The 26222-nt window shown below is 43.7% G+C and overlaps 1 long non-coding RNA gene across 3 annotated transcripts in view; it reads right to left on the reverse strand.

Moving 5' to 3' along the window:
- LOC143815131 (uncharacterized) overlaps positions 1–26222 on the reverse strand; it is a 610659-nt gene that overhangs the window by 524341 nt on the left and 60096 nt on the right. For 2 of the 3 annotated variants that reach the window (XR_013223683.1, XR_013223684.1), the window contains one exon: positions 3582–3634. The exons of the other annotated variant lie outside the window; for it this stretch is intronic. This is a non-coding gene — a long non-coding RNA (uncharacterized LOC143815131). The remainder of the gene's footprint in view (positions 1–3581; positions 3635–26222) is intronic. 3 annotated transcript variants of the gene reach the window in all.

Raw genomic sequence — 26222 nt, forward strand, 5'->3', positions numbered from 1 at the left:
ATCCAATTTTCCTCAGTGTTTTACATCCAATTTTCCTCAGTGTTGTGGATCCGATTTTCCTCAGTGTTTTAGATCCAATTTTCCTCATTGTGTCGGATCCAATTTTCCTCAGTGTTTAGGATCCGATTTTCCTCAGTGTTTTGGATCTGATTTTCCTCAGTGTTTTACATCCAATTTTCCTCAGTGTTTTGGATCCAATTTTCCTCAGTGTTTTGAATCCAATTTTCTTCAGTGTTTTGAACCTGATTTTCCTTGGTGTTTTGGATGCGATTTTCCTCAGTGTTTGGTTAATGTAAACTTTTATCATCAGAGCTTCATCGGGTATTTTTTCATATGCTAAAAAAAAAAATTCTGTTGATTACAATATTAAAAAATAGGCAACACACTCTTTGCCCACAGATGGCATACGTATGTTGTCCATGATTTTTACAGCTCCACATGCTAGTATGGGTGATTTTGATTCAAGATACAGATCAAAAACGGACATGTCTCCATTCCTTTTCTTTTGGGGGGAGGGACCAATCAGACATGTGAACAGACACATAGACTATAATGAGTACATAGTCTACCCATGAAAAATAAGGATACACACATACAGGAAAAAACAGATGTCTGCATGAGGTCTAAAATGTACAGTGACCACGAGGATAGAGAGGTGCAGCCCGATGAGAACAGAAACAGTAATCTGCTCTGATCTGGTAGAATTCATGCTGCAGCTATAGTGCGGTCCACCCCAAAGGAATGTGCAAAGGTATTTCATAACTGTTAAATAAGCTTTACTTTGACTCCAAAGAGGTACTCAGCCACAAAGGCAGCAAAGTGGATAAGTGCAATGGTTACAGTTGCACTGAGACATCAAAGGGCAGCAGTTCTCTCTAGGAGGCACAAACATTCTCTTTTGAAAATGTCACAACCGAAAACTTTGAAGTAGCTACTATCGTTTATCCACTTCCCGCTGATCCCAATTTTTTGCTTTTGCACTAAGCTATATGGGATTGGACTTTCTTTTTGCAAGACAAGTTGTAGTTTTAATTGACACCATTCATTTAACGACTAATATACAATGTTATTTAACAGGTAAAAATGCAAGATTCTACATCTGGGCAAGAAAAATGTAAATTACATCTACATAATGGGAGGAATAGAACTAAGCAGCAGCACGAACAAGACTTGAGTAAACTAATAGATCACAGACTGCACATGAGTCAACAATGTGATGCAGCAGAAAAAATGCAAATACAGTTCTAGGATGTATTAAGAGAAGCATAAGTCTAGATCACATGAAGTAACTATCCCTCTCTACTTCACCTTGGTCAGACCTTCTCTGGATTAATGTGTCCAGTTCTGGGCACCACATTTTAAAAAAGACATTGAAAAACTGGAGCAAGTTCAGAGAAGAGCTACCAAGATGGTGAGCGGACTGCAAAGTATGTCCAACGAGGAACGGTTAAAGGCTCTGGGAATGTTAAGCTTGCAAAAAAGAAGGCTAAGAGGAGACTTAATAGCGGCCTACAAATATCTGAAGGGATGTCACAGTGTAGAGGCATCATCATTATTCTCATTTGCACATGGAAACACGAGAAACAATGGGATTAAACTGAATAGGAAAAGATACAGATTAGATAGTCGAAAAAAACTTTTTAACAGTGAGGATGATCAATGATTGGAACGTGCTGCCACGAGAGGTGGTGAGTTCTCCTTCAATGGAAGTCTTCAAACAGAGGCTGGGCAGACATCTGTCTGACATGGTTTAGTGAATCCTGCATTGAGCAGAGTGTTGGCCATGATGACCCTGGAGATCCCTTCCAACTCTAACATTCTATGCTATAATGTACTAAAAAACAAGCAAAAACATTTCAAGTGGAGCAAAATGGTTAACTAAATCTCTCACAGTTTAATAGTGTTCAGAGTGTAGATAAAAATAACCTAACATCACAATTCTTTGGGTCAGTTCAATTACGGCGATATCAAACTTATATAGTTATTTTTTATGTATATTTTTTTAAAAAAAGGGGTTTGTGTCACTATTTTCTGAAACCCTTCCGATTTTATTTCTCTATTGATGTGAGAGCTGCTTTTTTTTCCTCTATGGCTTAAATAAATGTATAGTTTGATTGTTCACAGCTTTGTGAAAGTGGAGAAATCAAATATGTGTACTTTAATATTTTTATATTGTTTACATTTTTTTCAACTGGAGAAGGTTGGATTATTCAAATACTATCTTTTTGTATTTTTTAAACTTTTTTAAAATGTATTTTTGTTTATTTTCTAGGCGACTTAAACCTGTGATCGTTTGATCTATATTTTGGATCAGATTTGATTAGCATTACAGTAGATTTTTAATTTTACTATCTCCTTTGAAGCACACTGGCATCCGGCTATCATACCACTTAAATGCCACTATCAGTATTTGAAAATAGCATTTAAGGGGTTAAAACAACAGCGATTGGAGCCAGCTCCAGTCACTACTGTCAGCAGAGGGTTCTGGCTGTATAACGCAGCAGGCACCTGCCGAGTATCAAGCTGGCCCAGTCCCTGAGCCTGCTCCAAATACTCATATCCAACATGTGACAAACATTGACACCAGATCTCAGGAAGGGGTTAAAGTCTTTCCAAAAAATATGCAACTACTTCCAATCTCAGGGCAGGTGCAGGTGGCAGTATGTTCTCTATCTGAGGAAAATGGTCCGATTATGCTAATCAGACTCTGCTCAGAGTTTGATCAGTGGGAGATTTATTTTTCTCAGATGTATTATCTACACCCAGCATAGGTGATAACTTTAAATATTGCGAATAATCCTTTAAGAATCCCTAGTACACATATGCACAATACTACCATGTCAATGCACTATTATAAATGGGGCATTAGAAAAAGTAGTTTAGCACTGATTACAAGTACTATCCATATTCTCCATTCATGAATAATGCCTGCATAATATGACAAATGATGATAAAAATCAACCCCGGGACCTCAGACCTTAGTCAAAGGGATAGGACATCTGTGCAAATACTATGCCAAAATTAATAATTAAAAACTCTTTTTATTTAGAAATTTTCTAAAATAAAAAAATGACATAGATGTATAAATCACGCCCCATGAGGAACTCAGTCACCTGATCTGCAAGGATCACAGTTCATCATGATTGGTCCCTATATATTTGTGATAAGTCATATTATATGTACCTAAATTCATATTGTAATCATATCATATGTTCACAACATCCAGGGATATATTTAGAACTAAAGAAGAATAAATACCACGCACACAGTGCATGTCCAGAGCCCCAACGTGGCTTCCTCAGGGTCGGGTGTTTCATATGTATGTCATTTTTTTTATTTTAGAAAATATCTAACTAAAAGTGCTTTTAAATATTAATTGTGGCATAGCATTTGTAATGGTGTTCTATCCCTTTGACTAAGGTCTCAGGGGTTGGTTTGTATCATTAATTGAATAGGGTACATCCCATAATATATGTATAGGTTGATTTAAGGAATGACTCAGACATCACTTTAAGTAAATAACTTTTGTTCATAACAGTTAACAAATTATGAACTTTATGTTTTCCTTAATGTGAACTTACCTATATTAGTATTTGCCTTTCCTTTGAAAAATATTATCTGAAGAGCACAGCGTCTGCAAAGGAAGGAAATGTGAAATAAATGTTCCTGTATATCTAACTACTTGCTGGTTGAATTACAGATCCTTTCATCTTTCCATGCAAATACAAAGTATTAACCCACAACAACACTATAAAAATTATTATTACAGATCTGAGCACACATTACACTTATAGAGAAAACATAGGGGAGCATAAAGGTCCACAAGGGAGACAACAGGTTTATGGTGGAGAGTACAGGTCCATAAGGGGGAATGCAGGTATATAGGGGAGACAGCAGGTTTATAGTGGAGAGTACAGGTCCGTAAGGGTGAACACAGTTATATAGGGGAGACAGCAGGTTTATGGTGGAGAGTATAGGTCCGTAAGGGGGAATGCAGGTATAAATGGGAGACAGCAGGTTTATGGTGGAGAGTACAGGTCCGTAAGGAGGAATACAGGTATACAGGGGAGACAGCAGGTTTATGGTGGAGAGTACAGGTCCGTAAGGAGGAATACAGGTATACAGGGGAGACAGCAGGTTTATGGTGGAGAGTACAGGTCCATAAGGGGGAATGCAGGTATATAGGGGAGACTGCAGGTTTATGGTGGAGAGTACAGGTCCGTAAGGGTGAGTACAGTTATATAGGGGAGACAGCAGGTTTATGGTGGAGAGTACAAGTCCGTAAGGCGGAATGCAGGTATGAATGGGAGACAGCAGGTTTATGGTGGAGAGTACAGGTCCATAAGGGGGAATGCAGGTATATAGGGGAGACTGCAGGTTTATGGTGGAGAGTACAGGTCCGTAAGGGTGAGTACAGTTATATAGGGGAGACAGCAGGTTTATGGTGGAGAGTACAAGTCCGTAAGGCGGAATGCAGGTATGAATGGGAGACAGCAGGTTTATGGTGGAGAGTATGGGTCTGTAAGGGTGAGTACAGGTATATAGGGGAGACTGCAGGTTTATGTTGGAGAGTACGGGTCTGTAAGGGTGAGTACAGGTATATAGGGGAGACAGCAGGTTTATGGTGGAGAGTACAGGTCCGTAAGGGTGAGTACAGGTATATAGGGGAGACTGCAGGTTTATGTTGGAGAGTACGGGTCTGTAAGGGTGAGTACAGGTATATAGGGGAGACTGCAGGTTTATGGTGGAGAGTACAGGTCCATAAGGGTGAGTACAGGTATATAGGGGAGACAGCAGGTTCATGGTGGAGAGTACAGGTACGTAAGGAGGAATACAGGTATATAGGGGAGACACCAGGTTTATGGTGGAGAGTACAGGTCCAAAAGTAGGAGTAAAGGTACGTAGGGGAGACAACAGGTTTATGGCAGAGAGTACAGGTCTGTAAGGGTGAGTACAAGTATATAGGGGAGACAGCAGGTTTATGGTGGAGAGTACAGGTCCGTAAGAAGAAATACAGGTACATAGGGGAGACAACAGGTTTATAGTGAAGAGTACAGGTCCATAAGGGTGAGTACAGTTATATAGGGGATACAGCAGGTTTATGGTGGAGAGTACAGGTCCATAAGTAGGAGTACAGGTACATAGGGGAGACAATAGGTTTATGGCAGAGAGTACAGGTCCGTAAGGAGGAGTACAGGTACATAGGGGAGAAAACAGGTTTATAGTGGAGAGTAAAGGTCCATAAGTAGGAGTACAGGTACATAGGGGAGACAACAGGTTTATGGCAGAGAGTATTAGTCCATAAGGGTGAGTAAAGGTATATAGGGGAGACAGCAGGTTTATGGTAGAGTGTACAGGTCCATAAGTAGGAGTACAGGTATATAGGGGAGACAGAAGGTTTATGGTGGAGAGTACAGGTCCATAAGTAGGAGTACAGGTACATAGGGGAGACAGCAGGTTTATGGTGGAGAGTAAAGCTCCATAAGTAGGAATACAGGTATATAGGGGAGACAGCAGGTTTATAGTGGAGAGTACAAGTCCATAAGGAGGAATATAGGGACATAGGGGAGACAACAGGTTTATAGTGGAGAGTACAGGTCCATAAGTAGGAGTACAGGTACATAAGGGAGACAACAGGTTTATGGCAGAGAGTACAGGTCCATAACGGTGAGTCCAGGTATATAGGGGAGACAGCAGGTTTATGGTGGAGAGTACAGGTCCGTAAGGAGGAATACAGGTGCATAGGGGAGACAACAAGTTTATGGCAGAAAGTACAAGTTCATAAGGAGTACAGGTACATAGTGGAGGCAACAGGTTTATGGTGGAGAGTACAGGTCCGTAAGTAGGGGTACGGGGGTGCAGTGGGGGCGAAATGCCATTGTCTAATTTATGACTAACTATGGCATTCTGTATGGCAGAAGTCTCACTCCAAGTGTCTGACTATAGGAGATTTCTATCATAGCGCATGGAGGCACACGCCACTCTTCAGGCGTTCCAGATTTATGAAGAGGCATGCACCCCTCCATGAATCAGGAGCGTCTGACTCCATCACGCCACCTCATCAAGACCATTGAGAAAATCAATCATCTGGATGAATCGGGCACTATATATTTTTGCAGGGAATAACACATTGACAGCTTACTGCTATCTGGCACTACTATGCAGGTTATCCGATATATGGCAGTATGAGCCATACCTTTATTATCGCTACTTATGTTGTTTCAGTTTCTTGTCATGGAGGGCTCATATCATTTTGCAACAGAGCCGTATATAATTTTAATTTTAAATATTTTTAAATTTAATTTGTAATTTCTGTGCTCCAGTGCAACATTGGAAGCACAGGGACGTACAGTTTGAGCCGACAGACTTATATGCATTATTATGAATCCATTCAATGATTCATAATAACGTTGTTTGCATAAGACCTAAGGCCACATTCGCACGTTCAGTAGGGTTGAGCGACCTTTACTTTTATAGGATCGGGTCGGGTTTCATGAAACCCGACTTTTTCAAAAGTCGGGTCGAGTGAAATCGGCCGATCCTATAAAAAAGTCGGGGTCGGGGTCGGCCGAAACTCGAAACCCAATGCAGTGCATTGGGTTTCCAATGGTTCCCAGGGTCTGAAGGAGCGGAAACTCTCCTTCAGGCCCTGGGATCCATATTTAAGTGTAAAATAAAGAATTAAAATAAAAAATATCGCTATACTTACCCTCTGATGCGCCCTGGTACTAAGCGGTAACCTTCCTTCCTTAGAATCAGCCTTCCAAGACCTTGCGGTGACGTCGCGGGGACATCGCGGCTTGTGATTGGTCGCGCGGCCGCCCATGTGACCACTCGCGCGACCAATCACAAGCCGCGACGTCACCGTGACGTCACCAAAGGTCCTGGAAGGGCTGATTCTTAGGAAGGAAGGCTGCCGGAAAGAAGCCGAGGGTGAGTATATTCCTATTAGGTATATACTCACCCTCGGACGCGCCCTGCTTCTTTCCAGCAGCCTTCCTTCCTAAGAATCAGCCCTTCCAGGACCTTCGGTGACGTCACGGTGACGTCGCGGCTTGTGATTGGTCGCGCGGCCGCCCATGTGACCGCTCGCGCGACCAATCACAAGCCGCGACATCCCCGCGACGTCACCGCAAGGTCCTGGAAGGCTGATTCTAAGGAAGGAAGGTTCCCGCTTAGTACCAGGGCGCATCAGAGTGTAAGTATAGCGATATTTTTTATTTTAATTCTTTATTTTACACTTAAATCTGAATTCCGATACCAATTCCCGATATCTTAAACATATCGGGAATCGGTATCGGAATTCCGATTCCAGATTCAGAAGATCGCCGACTTCATGGTCGACCCCACACAGGGGTCGGGTCGGGTTTCATGAAACCCGACTTTGCCAAAAGTCGGCGACTTCTGAAAATTGCCGACCCGTTTCGCTCAACCCTAACGTTCAGTGTTTGGTCAGTATTTTACCTCAGTATTTGTAAGCCAAAACTAGGAGTGAGTGATAAATACAGAAGTGGTGCATATGTTGTAGATTGTGAGCCCTCGCGGGCAGGGTCCTCTCTCCTCCTGTACCAGTTATGACTTGTATTGTTTAAGATTATTGTACTTGTTTTTATTATGTATACCCCTCCTCACATGTAAAGCGCCATGAAATAAATGGTGCTATAACAATAAATAATAATAATATGTTTCTATTATACTTTTCCTCTATTTGTTCCACTCCTGGTTTTGGCCTACAAATACTGATGTAAAATACTGACCAAATACTGACCTTGTGAACGTGGCCTAATAGTTATCAACAGAGGCGTATTTACAGTACTACGGGGGCAGCCGGGGCATGTAGGGCCGCCTAATGTGGTGGTCCAAAGTGTCTGCCCTGGCAGCTGCATTCTGCTACCCCCAAACTGTGAGTCAGCAGTTGTCTCAGCTGGCTGTCAAGCGGACACCCAGCACAGAGAAGCTGCAGCACGCTGGCTCCCAGTGTTCAATAGTACTCACATCTAACAGACGCGAGTACAATTAAAGCTCTGGCTGCCAGGTCAGAGCGACATCAGCAGCGTGATCATGTCATGTGATCATGATGCTGATGTCACTTGCCGGTGCAGCAGAGGGGTGGTATGTGCTCCACATTACTGGAGCTGAAGACACCGAAGATAAGGGGGGTATTTACTGGGTGGCTGGGTGGTGTTTACTGGGCAATGGTGTATTTAGTGGGTAGGGGGGTATTTGCTGTGTGTGGGTGGTATTTACTCTGTTTGGTGGGGTATTTACTGTATGTGTGAGTTGGGTATTCACTGTGTGTGGGGGGGAAGTATTTACTGTGTGGGGGGGCAGTCACTGTGTGTGGGGGGGTATTCACTGTGTGGGGGGGAAGTATTTACTGTGTGGGGAGATTTACTGTGATGAGGTTTTTAGTGTAATGGGGATGGTGAGATTTCGTGTAATGGGGTATGATTCCAGGACACAAATTTGGAGAGCAAGGAAGTGACAGGTGCAGAGTGCAGACACAATATGGGGAACGAGAGAAATTTGAAGACACAATGAGAGGAGGAAGGTATGAGATGGGAGGCATGTATGGGGGAAGGGTGCAGACACAGTATGGTGAATGGTGGTATGGGTGCTGACACATTATGAGGAGCAAGGGGAAAATGTATGATGACACAGTATGGGAGTGATGGGATGGAGGCTACACAGCATGGGGAGTTGGAGGGATGTCTAAGGAGGCAGTATGGAAAGTGAGAGGATAAATATATGAGGAGGGCGGGGAAAACAGCGAGGAGACAGTATGGGGGAAAAAGTGTGAGTGGGCACAGAATAGAGACTGAGTAATGTGGGGGTGTAGCATGGGGCAACAGTGTAAGGGCACAGCCAGGAGGTGACAGTATACCAAGAGGGGGTGTGATGAGGGGGCATAGTTTAGAGACTGGGCCCTATAGGGAGGACTCAGTGTGAGAGAGCAGTGTGAAGAGGGGGCGGTATGGAAAGGAGGGAGCAGTGTGGAAAGCATGTACCATAAGAGGGTCAGCGTGGGGTCATATTTTGTGCAGGGAATATAGTGATGGGCAATTATTTATTCCGGGGCTCAGTGTAGGGCAGATATTTGTGGAGCGCCCCCAGATGCAGGGCCACGGGGTACTCGGTACCGGGCCTCTCTGTCTCAGTTCTGGGGTCGTCACGGTGGCTAGACCTGGTCCGTGACCCTGCTAAGGGGCGTCCAATGAAAGATGAGATAATGGTGCGTGGTGCAGGTCACGATGAATAACGAGGACACAGGGTTGCAGTCTCTTTACCTCTTTACTGAAGGCTTCAGGATCCTCAATCCAGAGTACTGTTAACAGGGCTGGCTGAGACCGGCCGGTCCGAAGGCACCTCCAGAGTTCCCTTTGCAGGTGGAAATCTGTGCCTACCGTCTAGCGCCTGTGTGTTGTAGTACTTCCCTGCTGAGCACCACGGGATAGTCCTCACAACTGTTGTGTCTGTTTCTGATGTTCTTTCTCACAACTTATATCTGTTCTGATGTTCTTCTCCGTCCCCCAGATGATATGGCTAGGACGCACTCGTATGACGGGTAGGCCTGGAGTTCTTCCGGGACCCTAGTGATGCCCCTCTCCCACAGTTGCCCCCTATGTCTGCTTAGGTGATTTAGGTGAGACAGCCAACCTATAATTAACTGTCCTGCCGTTGGTTTGAAGTAATGCTTGGAGCCCAATACTTCCTCGGCGTTCCGGCCACTGGCTACACGCCTCAGTAGGATGTTGCCTCGATCTTACGGCACGACTCCTACTGGTGTTATCTCCTTTTTGCTGTGATCTCGTTTCTCACTCTCCACAATAAACCTCGCTTCTTGTTCTTTCTTGAGATACCGCCGCAATGTAGTGCAGGTGCGGCTCCTTAACGCTCTGTCTTGTTTGCTAGGCCTCTGTCAGGATCCCACCCCTGACAGGGACCCCCCTGAATCTTCCCCTGCAACACCCCCTGCCACAGGATGTTGCCTGGTTCCAACCCAAGCAGCTTCTGTCTAACTTCCTATCCAACCCCCAGTTTTACCAGAGTGTGAGGAGTGGCCTAATACATAGTACCCTTTGCTCCCCCTGGAGGCCAGACTGTGAAGTGTATTGGTGTCTGTGATACCTGGTCAGGTGAACTCCTTCAGTGCCATCAGACGTACCATCACTCCCCTTAGCGGCGGAGCGTCAGTACTGCAACGACCAGGACTCTGGGGCGCTGCACTTGTATTTGGGAGCATTATAATGACACTGTTATCTTTCAGGGTATCGTGTGGGGATGTGCTGAACAAGACCGGAGAAGATGGAAGTCTGTAGAGATGGCTGTTGATGAGAAAACTCATGGAGTCTGGACAAGATGAAGAAGAAAACAAAGAGAACGACTCCAGAGACAATGTCATCCATAAGGTACCTAGATGTAAATGTTTTTTGTGATACTAATTCTCATTTTTATTTATGTTAAGAGCATTAAAGGGGGTTGTCCAAGTTTGTGTAGAGTCTGCAGTCATTCTAGGTGACTGCAGACTTCTGAAATCCCACAGTGCACACTGCACGCTGTCAGGATTCTCTGGTGCTGGTGATTTGGATATATGTGGTCACATGCTGACTAGACATGCGTGGTCTCATTCAATGAAAATGAATTGAGTGAGGCCGGGCATGTTTAGTCGGATTGTGGCCAGAAGTATCCAAATCACATACCTGTGCAAGGGAGAATCCTAAAAGTGTGCAGTGCGTGCACTGTGAGAATCAGAAGCCTGCAGCCACCTATAGTGACTGCAGATTTTCATCGCAAACCGGGATGCACTCTTTAATTATAAATTGAAGCCCTGCAGCCAATCCTAACAGCATGTAATATCCTCACAGTCAGGATTCCGCTCTGCTTGCTGGTTCCAGCGGTCATCACTCATATGTGATTTTCATACTTACGCTGTTACGTAACTACGAGCTTTTCTTCTGCTTCTCTCAGTTTTTCACTGAACATTGAATTAGGAAGAGCAGCTCGTCGGCATGTGACTTAAGGCCCCGTCTCACATAGCGAGATCGCTAGCGAGATCGCTGCTGAGTCACAAGTTTTGTGACGCAACAGAGATCTCAGTAGCGATCTCGCTATGTGTGACACGTACCAGCGATCAGGCCCCTGCTGCGAGATCGCTGGTCGTGTCGGAATGGCCTGGACTTTTTTTTGGTCGTTGAGGTCCCGCTGACATCGCTGAATCGGTGTGTGTGACACCGATCCAGCGATGTCTTCACTGGTAACCAGGGTAAACATCGGGTTACTAATCGCAGGGCCGCGCTTAGTAACCCGATGTTTACCCTGGTTACCAAAAAAACAAACAGTACATACTCGCCTTTCGGTGTCCAGGTCCCTTGCCGTCTGCTTCCTGCTCTGACTGCCGGCCGGAAAGTGAGAGCAGATCACAGCAGTGACGTCACCGCTCTGCTCTCAGTGTACAGCGGCACTGTCAGAGCAGGAAGCAGACGGCAAGGGACCTGGACACCGAAAGGCGAGTATGTACTGTTTGGTTTTTTTGGTAACCAGGGTAAACATCGGGTTACTAAGCGCGGCCCTGCGCTTAGTAACCCGATGTTTACCCTGGTTACCGGGTGCTGCAGGGGGACTTCGGCATCGTTGATGACAGTTTCAACGATGCCGAAGTCGTTCCCCTGATCGTTGGTCGCTGGAGAGAGCGGTCTGTGTGACAGCTCCCCAGCGACCACACAGCGACAAAACAGCGACGCTGCAGCGATCAGCATCGTTGTCTGTATCGCTGCAGCGTCGCTGTGTGAGACGGGGCCTTTAGTGTGCAAATCACATATGAGCCTGGGGTGGTTGGGGGTGAGGGGCACCAAACTGAATTCTTGCCCCGGGTGCCAGAAAACTTAGATACACCTCTGGTTATCAATCAGTCTCACAATCATATCCCAAAATCTGCTCCAGATCACTGTAGGCAGCCACATACATTAGATGAAAGTTGTCCGACCATCTTATGATTAGGTGGGTCCTTACTTTCCCCTGGCAGTAGACATCTAGAGAGATAAAGATGAGACATCTTGAATTTTTACAAGGCTAGACCCTTTGGTAAATTTGGTGTCTGATTATGTTTATTTGCCTCTCTCTAGAGGGAGGACATCCAAGCTTGGCGCTATATGGTAGGGTTTTGGAAGAAATAGCTCTGAGTCGAACAATACTTCTAGTGACAAGTATCTAAGGCTACGTTCACATTTGCGGTCTGCGCCGCAGCGTCGGGCGCCGCAGCGTCGCCGCATGCGTCATGCGCCCCTATATTTAACATGGGGGCGCATGGACATGCGTCGCACTTGCGTTTTGCGCCGCATGCGTCCCTGCGGCGCCCGCGTCCGGGCGCAGAGGACGCAGCAAGTTGCATTTTTGCTGCGTCCAAAATCAATGAAAAAAAGGACGCATGCGGCGCAAAACGCAGCGTTGTGCATGCGTTTTGCTGCGTTTTTGTTTGCGTTGTGCGTTGCGGCGCCGACGCTGCGGCGCACAACGCAAATGTGAACGTAGCCTTAGGCGTACCAACCCTTTAAAGGGAACCTGTCACCCCCAAAATCGATGATGAGGTAAGCCCACCAGCATCAGAGGCATATCTACAGCATTCTGTAATGCTGTAGATAAGCTTCCGATGTAACCTGAAAGATGAGAAAAAGAGATTAGATTATACTTACCTGGGTGGGCGGTCCGATCCGATGGGCGTCGGGGTCCGGTCCAGCACCCCCATCTTCTTACGATGACGTCCTCTTCTTGTCTTCATGCTGCGGCTCCGGCACAGGCGTACTTATTTGGCCTGTTGAGGGCAGAGCAAAGTACTGCAGGCGCCGGGAAAGGTCAGAGAGGCCCAGCACCTGCGCACTGCAGTACTTTGCTCTGCCCTCAACAGGCCAAATAAGTACGCCTGTGCCGGAGCCACAGTGTGAAGACAAGAAGAGGACGTCATCGTGAGAAGATGGGAGGCCCCGGACCGCGACACCCATCGGATCGGACCGCAGCAGGACCGCCCCTGGGTGAGTATAATCTAACCTCTCTTTCTCATCATTCAAGATACATCGGGGGCTTATCTACAGCATTACAGAATGCTCATCTTCGATTTTGGGGGTGACAGGTTCCCTTTAAAGCTTCTTGCAGAGAGACATCTGCAAAGTGTAGTATCTTCTTGTCACGATTTTACATCTAAATGTTAAATGCCCTTGAACCAGTTACTAAGTCAGTTAAACCTAAAAAACGACAGCTCTGAGGACTGTATTCTCTGCTGTAGACCTAGAAGAGCTCGGAATTCGGAGTTGTGTATAACCCTACCCACACCACTGATTGGCTGCTTCTTGTGTACATTGTCAGCAAGCTGCCAATCAGTGGTGGGGGCGGGGTTACACAGATTAGCTGGACTGGCTGGCATGTGACACCTAGTCCTTTCAGCCTAGTAAGTGGCACAATGCCAGAATCAGGGTCTCTGACCCTACATCATGCTGCTCTCAGATTAAATATCAAAAATATATTTTCTTTAATTGTATCCTTCCATCGCTAGAGCCTATGTTTCTAGAAAATATCTAATTTCCATCTATGGTGGAGAAGCAGAACATAGAATATATACATACAAAAAATTATAAAAATAAATTTGCAGAAATTCCTTTTTTATTGTTTAGACTTTTTCAAAAATAAAAACAGCTTTCCTTTGTGTGCCAGGAGCTCAGGTATACTCCCCTCCTTTTTAGAAATCTGTGTCTGGCTATAGAATAACTGGTCATGTGTGCAATAGGAAAAAAAGATTGTATAGCCCTGCTCCCTTGCTAAATCAAACCTAGTAATAATAATTATTATCTTTATTTATATAGCGACAACATATACCGCAGCTCTTTCCGGTTTAATCACAATTATTAGGGGACGCAGGGGTTTTCCAATTAACTATTTGTGATAAGTCATCAATATCAGATTGGGAGGGTCTGAACCCTAGAACCCATTAGCTGTTTGCTGCTCCTGAGATGGCCAGATGTAAACAGTGCACAGCGCCATCACTGTGTAGTGGCCATTCTCAGGTACTGCAGGTCAGCTCCTGGCATCTGAATTTTTTTTCACGCTCATGACCTTGAATGGGTGAGTTTCATCCGATTTACGGGAGCTTTTTTTCACATGCAGACTTGGTGTAGCAGAGCTGGGTTTGCATAGTAGCACAGCATGTAGTCATATCCCGATGCATCTTCTGTGATTTTATCATAAGACTATAGGTAAGACAAATTCTGCTCTGCTACATCAGTATAACAATCCTGTGTCTAACCAGATTCAAGGTATTGAGAAATATTCTATACATTGTAAAAGGAAGCAACATTGTTAAACAAGAAATGATTGAACCACATGCACATTGGACAGGAACTGATGTGCACAGTAGCAATGTCCATACTGCGCTGTGGAATATGTTGGTGCTATATAATCAACAGGAAATAAATAAACAACAAAAATGCAGAAAAAACACAGTGTGAAACCAGCCTAACCGAGGCAGAAATCAGCCACTTATTAGCCAAATCCCTACAATGTATTACATTCATATTTACCAATATCATCAGGTTCATTCAGTTAGAAACTTAATTAATATTAACAATAAAAGAAATGTTTCCAGTAGAGATAATTAACGGCAACCTTCTCATTACAGCAGTAAGTACCGAAGAGTGACACGTAGTCAATATGCGCAAACTAATTATTCTAGTCACTGTTAATATTCGCAGTATTTGTGCAATAGACAATCTTTAATTGAATGAGAAGATTGATTTTGTCAAATCTTAATTTTTTTTTAAACATTTCCATTTTTCACACTCCCATAGTTCTTCTCTACTGTGCTCACTGCTGCCCCCTGCTGAGTTATGCGGTTTCTAATCAAGAAGGTAAGAGACAACTGAGCAAGAGAATTTCTGCTGGAAAATTTTGTAATGATTATTATTATTATTATTTAATATTATTATAGCACCATTTATTCCATGGCATCTTACATGTGAAAATTCACCAGTAGGGGAGTTAAATTGTATGTGGCTTTCTGCAGCTAGGATGGATAATCTGTATGCAGTGAGCTCCCCCCTGTGGTGACACTAGGTAGCTGTTATGGTAGAATCATCATCATTGCTTGGTCGTCATCTACCACGGCAATCGTATGGTAGGTATGTCACTGAAATTCATCTTATGGACAACTTTAATTTTATTAGATTTCATGTAATATTAGAAGCTATGGAAACATGGTGCTCAGCCTATAAACAAAAAAAACCCCACAAGATATCTGGAACACAAGCAGTCACCACGTGTCTAAATGGACAAAAAGGCTATAAAATGGTAACAAAGGGCTTCCAACAAAAAACATTGCATGACGCATGGAGGAGGTCAGCGGCAAAGGCACAATACTACGACTAGGGACAAGTAAATCTTTCACAAGTCATGAATGGGAGTCTGCAGCCATATTGCTTCCTCCAAAAGCTAGGTGAGCCGAGGCAAACAGGAACCACAACAGCTCCGAGCGGAAATAACAGGAAGTCAATGTGGAAAAATGACCGTCCAGACAGGATGACTTTATGGGACCTGTTTTACAAGAGATTTTCCGTTCTTAGATCTAGTTAAACACCGGTTAATTACTAATAATGCCTCATATCCGAGGACTAGAAGTCACTGGAAAAAGGATGGAAGCACACAGCTCTTTATAATTATAGGAAAACAAAAACCTAAAGCCACAAGCCGGGCAGAGAAGGAGGAAAGTTCTTGTCAGGTGGAATTCACACACACACACAAGACTTCAAGGACTAGAAAATACAGTAATATAGTCATTTCCTTCTCAAATGAAGCATTTTATTGGAAAAGGAGCTTCACTCTAACAAATGTTCTATGCAATCCATGTACCGTAATATACAATTTATTATCTATCTAATATTGATCAATCAGTACTGTATATCCAGAAAAGAAAGTAGCACCATACTTAAAGGGACTGTTCAAGCTATGACCCATCACTAATGGCGGGGCCAGTCATTTATATTCACCTTCACACCTGCTTGTCTTTATTCAGTTTCCACCCCCTCATCTTTGATTGATAGTTCTGGCTTCATAGAGTCAGAGAAGGTTGGCGATATATGGAAACTAAAAGGCGGGACGGTGTATATAAATGATGGACCCCACTGTGAAGCACTGGGTGGTGGGTGTTAGCTTGAACAGTTCCTTTAAGTATAAAGCTGCTTTCTTTTTTGGCCTATATTTGGTTTGAACAGTTATTCTGTCCTGACAGACTCCCTTTAATGGGACAGTCTTTTAATACATTTCTGTCAAACCCACAGCATTCCCCAGATAGTGTCATATACCTTAAAAAAGAAAACACTTTGAAGTTATCCAGCGCTGCATTCTAATGTGCACTGAGCAGTCTGATGGGTGTCTCCAGACCGTGCTGAGTGGCCTCTCTCTCTGCCCTGTAACATTGCCCTCCACCTATGAATATCATGGATGACGTCTTCAACCTCATTCACACACTGGCAAAGCCTCACGCCTGCACATGTATATATAACACCCCTTTAAGCCATCTCCATGGGCATACAGTAGTTGTATAGAGAAAACCTGATGACAGGTTCCCTTTAAAGTGTGAACAAGGTGCAAGCCTCAGGTTACCGACTCCAAATCATCCTTTATATACTCCCGCAGATAATGGCAGCACTCCAAAGTACGATAGAAAAAAATAGCAGTGGTTTATGCACCTAAGTGGCATGCAATGTTTCATCTACCAAATATAACTGAGCAAAGCTCATTGGAGAAAGGCACGGGCATATTTGAGAGTCAAATGGGTGAATAAATCACTGCTAATTTTGTATTTTGGAGTGCTGCCATTTTTTTGCATTACATCTATCTATATAAATATATTTGTCTCTCCTGTCTATCTATTTCATATCTACCATATATACTCGAGTATAAGCCGGCCCAAGTAGAAGCAGAGGCACCTAATTTTGCCACGGAAAACTGGGTAAGCTTATTGACTCTAGTTTAAGCCGGGTATGTATTGTCCCCTCATCCCTATCCCAGTATGCGTGGTTCCCCCTGTCTGTGGAGAAAACCAGGCACCGCTCATCACCTATTCCAATACAATCCCAACAGTGAAACATGGTGGTGGCAACATCATGCTATGGGGGCTGCAGGGACAGGATAACTGGTTGTCATTGAAGGAAACATGAATGCACTAAGCACATAGCTAAAATAACAAAGGAGTGGCTTCAGAACAACTCTGTGACCATTCTTGACTGGCCATTGAAATATTGGCACGGTCTTGTGCCACCTACCACGAAGTGCTGTATCCGAGTGACATATAATATAGCAGGCTGTGGCCGCAGTCGTACATCTTTGTCAGCTGCACGCCATTATAAGACATACTTTGCATTTAAACCAGCATGAGATCCTATATGTCTGTCTCTTGTTCCCCAACTCATAAAACGACTTTGCCATGTTTGGAGCACTAAAGCCGGATTCTTCTTTTTATTACCGCCCTTCTAAACTACGCTGGATATTAGAGGGTTGAGTTCCATCTCGAGAAGAGCTCACTTCATGAACTGTTGCTTTTGGCATCAATGATTGTTATCGAATCCAACCCAATACTTGACCTAGTGTACAGCACAAACCAAGCACTTTTGCATCATGCCCAAACTTGTCTGAAAACCCATTGACATTGAAGTTTATAAGTTACGCCCGACTGGCAAACAGGATTGTACAAAACATGAAATGCCAAAATCTAAAATCGTGCTGTGCACAATTTTCTTGAAAATAAAGAGAAATGTATGGTCTACTCTTCACAAAGGGTCGGCTACTCTTCCAAATATTCAGTTTTTCCAGTGAATCTCTAGATAGAAGGTGTGGTGTACTCAGCACATTTATGGACTAGAAAAGCTGAGGCATGTGAACTTCTTCTAAAAAGATCTGACCACTGGGTCACAATGGCAGGATATCTCAGAGTGGATTTTCATTTAACTCTATGGGGCACCATCGGTAGTGGATTATTATAACTTTCTTATCTTATGGTTTTATATATAACACTTTGGGACATTAGAATTTTTGTGATAAAGAAAATTTAGCTTCCCTACTCTTAAAAGTCTGGATTTCTAGGCTGACTGTTGCTTCTCTAGGTTTTCAATCTGTGGTATGCAATGTATGTGTACATTATGGGGGTACACACATGATTCTTATTGAGTTGACTGTGAAGTATTGGAAGATATAATAATTAGCATGAATAAAGGGAGCGTTGAGGAGAAATCATCGGGCAATGGTTCTGGTAAAGAAGAGGAGTGGTGGACAGCAGGAGGCCTTTAGTTGATGGACTCTTGGGAGAAAAAAGGAAGCATTGGGGACAGAAATTACAAGAATAAATGGGAAGCAAGGGAAAAAATAACACAGCGGCTATAGAAGGGCAGAGTGGAGACAGTAAGTGGGTAGAGACTCAGTTGGAGGCAAGGGGGATGCAATAGATTGAAGGTGGATGGAGGGAAAGAGGTGATACAAGTGATAGGGCTCTACGGGAGGAAAGACATGGAGACAATAAAAATGGCATGGAGAGGGGACAAACAGCCTGATAGGAACTCTGCGGAGGATAAGGGATTATTCAGACATAAGTTTTCACATGTGTTTTTCATAAAGAGAAATCTTACTATGGGTCTGTTCACATGTCCATGTGTATTTTTGAAGCCTGAGTGATCCACACAAAATCATGGAGACATGTCCAATTTTGATCCAAATCAATCAAGTCTGTGGGTCAGTGAAAATATTGGGCAGCAGTAAAATGCCATCCAGATACTTTCCCTTTTTCATTTATTGTTGAATAGGAGAAGCTTAGGAAACCTCCATTTTTTATGCAAGAAAAACTGATTAAACTCTGACCATATTCCCATGGCAAAAACTGACCCGCTACCAAATCCTAATGAAAATCTTTTAAAAAACACAGCTGAAGCCCAGACTGGTTTTTGTTTCCAAAACCAGAGGCATTAGGTGCTGGGATTCTGCGATAGGAAAAAGAGGTGATGCACAAAATGAAGGGTACTGTGGGGGAGGAGGACACAGGGAGTGTCTTTTATATCATTGAGGCCAGCAGCTGACACTGGTGAAGGGTTGCCAACTTGACTTTTCATTTTTTTCTGGACAGCTTATCAAAAAATCACAGACAGACAATATTTTTAATGGGCACATTGGAAAACCATAATAAATCATTATGATTATCAGTGATCCACATTTACAGTCCATAATTCTGATATGAAGACATCAGGTGCATTCACTGTGCACTGTAAAATGATGTCATTTTGTGCACCATTATTACAGACTGTCTTGGAATATCTGGATGGTTTGGCAACCCAGCGTCGGTGTGCAAGTCACTACGTGGAGCACAGCAGTGAAGTCGTGTGCTACCCATCACTTGCATGCTGAAATAAGCTACCAGCTTCTGCACTGACTATGGAAGAGGACACTGCATGTCATGGGAGTGAGGGAAGGGGACTAGAATCTTTTATTTTTATATATATATATTGTGGAAGGTCGGCTCACTTAGCTGCTCCCCGAGGTAGACACAGGAACACTTTTAGGTCTCTAGGTGGTTTATCGCTTCATAAACCATAAAGCCCAAGATCATAACAAAACAGCCTTTCTGGCACAAATGAAAATAAAAAGTCCATACAAAGTCCTTCCCAGTATGAGTTCTGCCTTCTGGGACAAACACACAAGGCAGCTCTCACTGGAGCTTCAGTCTGGAGTCTTCCTTCCTCCAAGGGCTGTCCCACACGTCCAGATAATTCCGGTACCGGAATAAATCGGTACCGGAGTTATCCGTGTCCGTGTGCCTGGGAACTCACGTAGGCCATACGTGCGGCACACGTGTGCCGCCCGTATGGCGAGTGGGTACCACACGGAGCGTGTGGTACCCACGCGTGTGGTACCCTGCATCGCGGATCCATATGTTCCCTGCAGCAGCGTTTGCTGCAGAGAAAATATGAAGAATAGTGTTTAGAATAAAGATCTATGTGTCCGTCGCCCCCCCCACCCCCTGTGCGCCCCCCCGCTGTTCAGAAAATACTTACCCGCCTCCCTCGCTGCTTCCTGGTCTGGCCGCGGCTTCTAGTGTATGCGGTCACGTGGGGCCGATCATTTACAGTCATGAATATGTGGCTCCACCTCCCATAGGGGCGGAGCCGACTATTCATGATTGTAAATGATCGGCCCCACGTGACCACATACAGTGGAAGCCGCGGCCAGACCAGGAAGGAGTGACAGCCAACGTGGGAGCGGGTGAGTATTTTCTGAACAGCGGGGGGCGCACAGGGGGTGGGGGGGCGGCGGACACATAGATCTTTATTTTAAACACTATTATTCATATTTTCTCTGCAGCAAACGCTGCTGCAGGGAACATATGAATCGCGGCTTCAGCACCATGTGGGGGGGACAGCGCTTACTGTAGCGCTGTCTCCTGCACGCACACGGACCCCAGACGGAGAATGTCCGTGTGAGGTCCGTGTTTTACACAGACCCATTGACTCTATTGGGTCCGTGTAATACGTGCGCTCCCACGAACACTGACATGTCTCCGTGTTTGGCACACAGAGACACGGTCCGCAAAAAATCAATGACATCTGAACAGATGCATTGATTTTTATGGGTCTACGTGTGTCAGTGTCTCCGGTACGTGAGGAAACTGTCACCTCACGTACCAGAGCCACTGACGTGTGAAACCGGCCCAAGACAGCACAGACAGAAAAAAAAACACTGGCTGAACATCTAACTCCCTCCAACCACACCCTTGAGGTGGAGATATGGTGAGTAGGCATCTCGCCCATCTCTTACCTACTCAACCATGAAAGCCAGTCCCTTGAAACAACTGATTTACTCTCAGCGCCTATCATGCTGGAAGAAAACTTATGGCTTTCACATCACGCAGGATAACAACCTTTGCGACACAAACCTCCCCTCACATACAGCACCAGTTACCCAGTCATAATATGTTGGAGAAGGGCCAGAACAGGGACATTATTACTGGTAGAAGCTAAAGATAGGGCACAATATACACAGCTCTGGCAAAAATTAAGAGACCACCACATCAAAACCCTGTCATAGGCAGCCCAATCTCCGGACCTGAACCCCATTGAAAACCTCTGGAATATAATCAGGAGGATGATAGATAGTCACAACAAGCCATCAAACAAAGAAGAACTTCTTACATTTTTGCTCCAGAAGCAGTGTGAAAGACTGGTGGAAAGCATGCCAAGACGCATGAAAACTGTGATTAAAAATCATGGTAATTCCACAAAATATTGGTTTCTGAACTCTTCTTGAGTTAGTATTGTTGTTTCTAAATGATTATGAACTTGTCTTCTTTGCATTATTTGAGGTCTGAAAGCACTGTTTTGTTTTTTTTTAATTTTGACCATTTTTCTTTGTCAGAAAAAAAATACAAAATGTATTGCTTGGAAATTCTGAGACGTTATGAGAAGTTTATAGAATAAATGGACAATTTACATTTTACTCAAAAATATACCTATAAAGAGAAAAATTAGACAAACTGAAGATTTTGCAGTGGTCTCTTAATTTTTGCCAGAGCTGTATAATACTGAAAGGGGTCCAGGATGGGGGACATTATGCCAGGATGGTGGACATATATTACTGTAAGGGACCCAGGAAAAGTGACATTATACCAGGATGGGGAACACATATTACTGGACGGGTCCAGGATAACGGAAATAATATCAGAATGGGGACATATATTACTGGAAGGGGCTTAGGGTGGGGGACATTATACTAAGGTGGGGGACATATACTATTAGAAGGGGCCCAGGATGAGGGACATTATTACAGGCAAGGGGCATAGGATGAGGGACATTATTACAGGAAGTGGGATACTGTTACATGAGAGGGCAAACATGTATGTCTTCACAGGATGTGGATAGCTTAAAGGACTCACACAGCTAACTAAAATATCTGGGAACCCAGGTTCAAATTTTGCATCGGGGCTCATCAGACTAATTACGCCAGTGGTCATATGTCACTTCCTTTAATAGCTTCTGTTGTTTGAAACGGTTAAGAAACGGTTAATCTTAGGGCAATGTCTGCTCAGAAACTACCCACTCTTTTTGCTTCGTTCTACAGTACCAGGAACGATAATGATTAATGATGAGAGAATATACTCGTTACTTGAGATTTCTCAAGCATGCTCGGGGGTCCTCCAAGTATTTTTTAGTGCTCGGAGATTTAGTTTTTCTTGCCGCAGCTGAATGATTTACATCAGTTAGCCAGCATGAGTACATGTGGGATTCCCTAGCAACCAGGAAACCCCCACATGTACTTATGCTGGCTAACAGATGTAAATCATTCAGCTGCGGCAAGAAAAACTAAATCTCCGAGCACTAAAAAATACTCGGAGGACCCCCGAGCATGCTCGAGAAATCTCGAGTAACGAGTATATTCTCTCATCACTAATAATAATGTTTCAAAAATTTAATTCACACACTTGTTTTTGTTCCTTTTGTTTTTTTAATCTTTCAGTAATTTTCACCAATTTTAACGAATTGGAAAAAATGCAAGTAAAAACACATAAAAAATACCCACAAAATGCAGCGCTTTTATGCAGAAGTTCCCCGCCAACCCAATAGTTTTTGCTGCAGAAAATAATGCTGCACAAATGCCATGTATGAACAACTATTAAAAATCTATCAGAAAACATATCCAGGCTTTTAGGCTGCGTTCACACAATTCGTTTTTGGTGAGTTTTTTACACTGCGTATATGCGTATCTGCGTATGGGTGCGGAAATTTTGCAGAAAATCTCCAACATCAAAAAATCACAAAAAGCTCATAGTGGGAAGGTAGCCTTAAACATCTTTTAGCCACTTAAAATTTCTAAAAATGCCAAGCAGAAAGAAATAACTAGTTAATTTACCTGTTTTTTTGCTTGGAAGCAGCTCTGTAACAATGCAAATCAATGGTAAAACTCAAAAGATGCTCGGAAGACTCCCGAACGTCTTTTGGAGCATTTTGCCATTGTTGTTGCTTACAGGAACACCACTAGCGGTTTCTTCAGTATTCAGTGGAGTGAAAAAAAAATGGAAAATGACAGTAAAAAAATATATAATTTTGAAGGAAAGACCCTCCAAAACCCGCCAGTGGCCAAAACAAATTCTGCTCCAAAACCTTCCTAAAATACTCTGTGTGCACAGGGCCCAAAACAAGTCAGGAAAAGAAAAAGTCCACCTGAAGCATCTTCTGCTTGAAAACCATTGTTGGTAAAAGACCCAGTGTGAACACACCATTGGTGTGGAGTTTTTATGTTTTTTGTGCATGGAGCTCTTTTTTAATTATCCTTTTGACTTAGGGTACCGTCACACAGTGAAATTTCCATCGCTGCGACGGCACGATTCGTGACGTTGCAGCGTCGTATAAGTATCGCTCCAGCGTCGTATACTGCGGTCACACGTTGCAATACACGGCGCTGGAGCGATAATTTCATGACGTATTTGCGATGTAGAAGCCGTTGGTTACTGTGCGCACATCGTATACAACCTGTGTCACACAATGCAATCATGCTGCCACAGCGGGACACTAGACGACGAAAGAAAGTTTCAAACGATCTGCTACGACGTACGATTCTCAGCGGGGATCCGGATCGCAGGAGCGTGTCAGACACAGCGATATCGTAAATGCATCGCTGGAACGTCACGAATCGTGCCGTCGTAGCGATCAAAATTGCACTGTGTGACGGTACCCTTAGTAACCCGATGTTTACCCTGGTTACCAGCGTTAACGTAAAAAAAACAAACAGTACATACTTACATTCCGGTGTCTGTCCCCGGCGTTCTGCTTCTCTCCACTGTGTAAGCGCCATAGCCGGAAAGCAGAGCGGTGACGTCACCGCGTCACCGCTGTGCTCGCTTTCCGGCCGGCAGGCGCTCACACAGTGCAGAGAAGCTGAGACGCCGGAGGACTGACACCGGAATGTAAGTATGTACTGTTTGTTTTTTTTACGTTTATGCTTGTAACCAGGGTAAACATCGGGTTACTAAGCGCGGCCCTGCGCTTAGTTACCCGATGTTTACCCTGGTTACAAGCGAACACATCGCTGGATCGCTGTCACACACAACGATCCAGCGATGTCAGCGGGTGATCAAGCGACGAAAGAAAGTTCCAAACGATGTGCTACGACGTACGATTCTCAGCAGGGTCCCTGATCGCTGCTGCGTGTCAGACACTGCGATATCGTAACGATATCGCTAGAACGTCACGAATCGTACCGTCGTAGCGATGGAAATTTCACTGTGTGACGGTACCCAGAATCTGCCCCCAAAACCTCATAAAATCCTAATTTGAACATACCCTTAGAAGTTCAACTCCACTTCATTAGTACTTTACCCTTTGGCTTGATTAAGCATCCTAAATTCCCCTGTATACGTCTTCACCAAAGACAGATAAATACAAACTAATCAGAACCTGCGAGACTCATGATCACAGTCTGCAGTGATGCCAAAGCACATAAAGCCATCTGTCCTACTCCTATAAACTCCAAGATAACGATCAATATCTGTGTGCAATTAAATCCTTTATCTTTCTGGGCCGTGCCTGGGACCTGATTATAACACCGCGCTGAGGGTTTGTTTGTTTTTATTGATAACATCAGAAGTCTGGTTGTCTCCATGAGAAATAAAAATTACATTTTCATGTACAGAAAAGACTTTTCGAAAGACTGTGGTACAGAAAAGAAAATATAAAGCCGTCTTTCTGTCTTACATGGGAAAATATTGCAACGTGAGAATTTCGAGAATGTAATAAACGCTTCTATCTGTTCTATTAACTGATCAGGGTCAAGTGCCAATTTGGGATTATCATCAAGTGAGGATATGACGTGGCTGTTTATCAGTCTCTTTACCCACGCGTCAAAGGCATCTGAATGGCCTAATATACAAAGTGTTAATACCAAAAAGTATATGGTGAAAAATATTAGAAAACTTAATAAGGAAGGGGGACAATTTTGGGATTCAGAAACAAGGCCACAGATATTAGCGACCGACAAAAATAGATCCGGTGTAAATCAACATGTCCAAAACTTCACTTCCCCAACATTACAAGCCATGGAGAATTGGGTTCTCATACACATTAGATGGTCATCCAGTCCTGACAAAAAGGCAGGTTTAAGGTACTTTAGTCTAAAGTGTTTGCGAAAAGATAAGGGATAAGGGTGCAATCAGGCAGCCTTATAAATCAAGCCGAGAGCAGACCATGATGTTCAGGCTGGCCGGTGGCTCTCCCGACACGAGTGTCACAGCTGCATAGGTATACATGAATCTGTCATGCTCTAGTCAGTAGAGCCGCCGGCCAGTCCATGCATTGTGGTCCGATCTAGGCCCAATTTATATGACTGCTCCCTAATAGGGGGGAGGGATTATCAGATCAAAGTGTGCAAAAATTCAGGCTGACATTGAGGTAAAAACTTGCGTACTCGAGATGAACCAAACATATTATGGTCCCCGATTCATCAAAATATTTACGAAAGAACACTAGAGCAAAACACAAGTCGCTAAAATTTTTGCTACTTTTGGTGTTTTCATACCAGTTTCAGATAGCTCCACCAAAATGGGAGGAGCTGAGGAGGAGCCTGGGTGGCACGATCGCCCAAATTCACCAATACCGGCAGCAATTTTTACACCAGAAATGTCACTTTGAATTTATTAAGAGCCATGCACCTGTTAAGCCCTTCACCACAAAGCGATTTTCCATTTTTTATTATTTTTTTATTCTCTCTTAGCCATATGAGGGCTTGTTTTTTGTGGCAGTTGTACTTTTGACACCATTCATTTTATCATGTGAAACACTAGAAAGTGAGAAAAAGATTACAAGTACATTCAAATTGCAAAAAAAGATCAATTTCACTTTTTTTTTTTGCAGATGTGGGGGGTTAATTTATCATATTTTCTGTATGGTAAAACCGATCTAACATTATGATTCTCCAGGTCAGTATGATTATGCAGATACCAAACGTGTATAGCTTTTTTATTTAAATAGTGAAATAAATTTAATTGTGTAGACATTTTCCAAGACCCGTAATGCTTTAAATTTTCAGGATCTGGGGCTGGGTGGGACTTATTTTTTGCATCCTCAGCTGATGTTTTTATTCATGTCATTTGTGGGTAGGTACAATGTCTTGATCGCCTCTTATTGCATTTTATTGCAATGTTGCGGCTGCCAAAA

The sequence above is a fragment of the Ranitomeya variabilis genome, chromosome 3, assembly GCF_051348905.1.
Source record: "Ranitomeya variabilis isolate aRanVar5 chromosome 3, aRanVar5.hap1, whole genome shotgun sequence".
NCBI classification, from domain to species: domain Eukaryota; kingdom Metazoa; phylum Chordata; class Amphibia; order Anura; family Dendrobatidae; genus Ranitomeya; species Ranitomeya variabilis.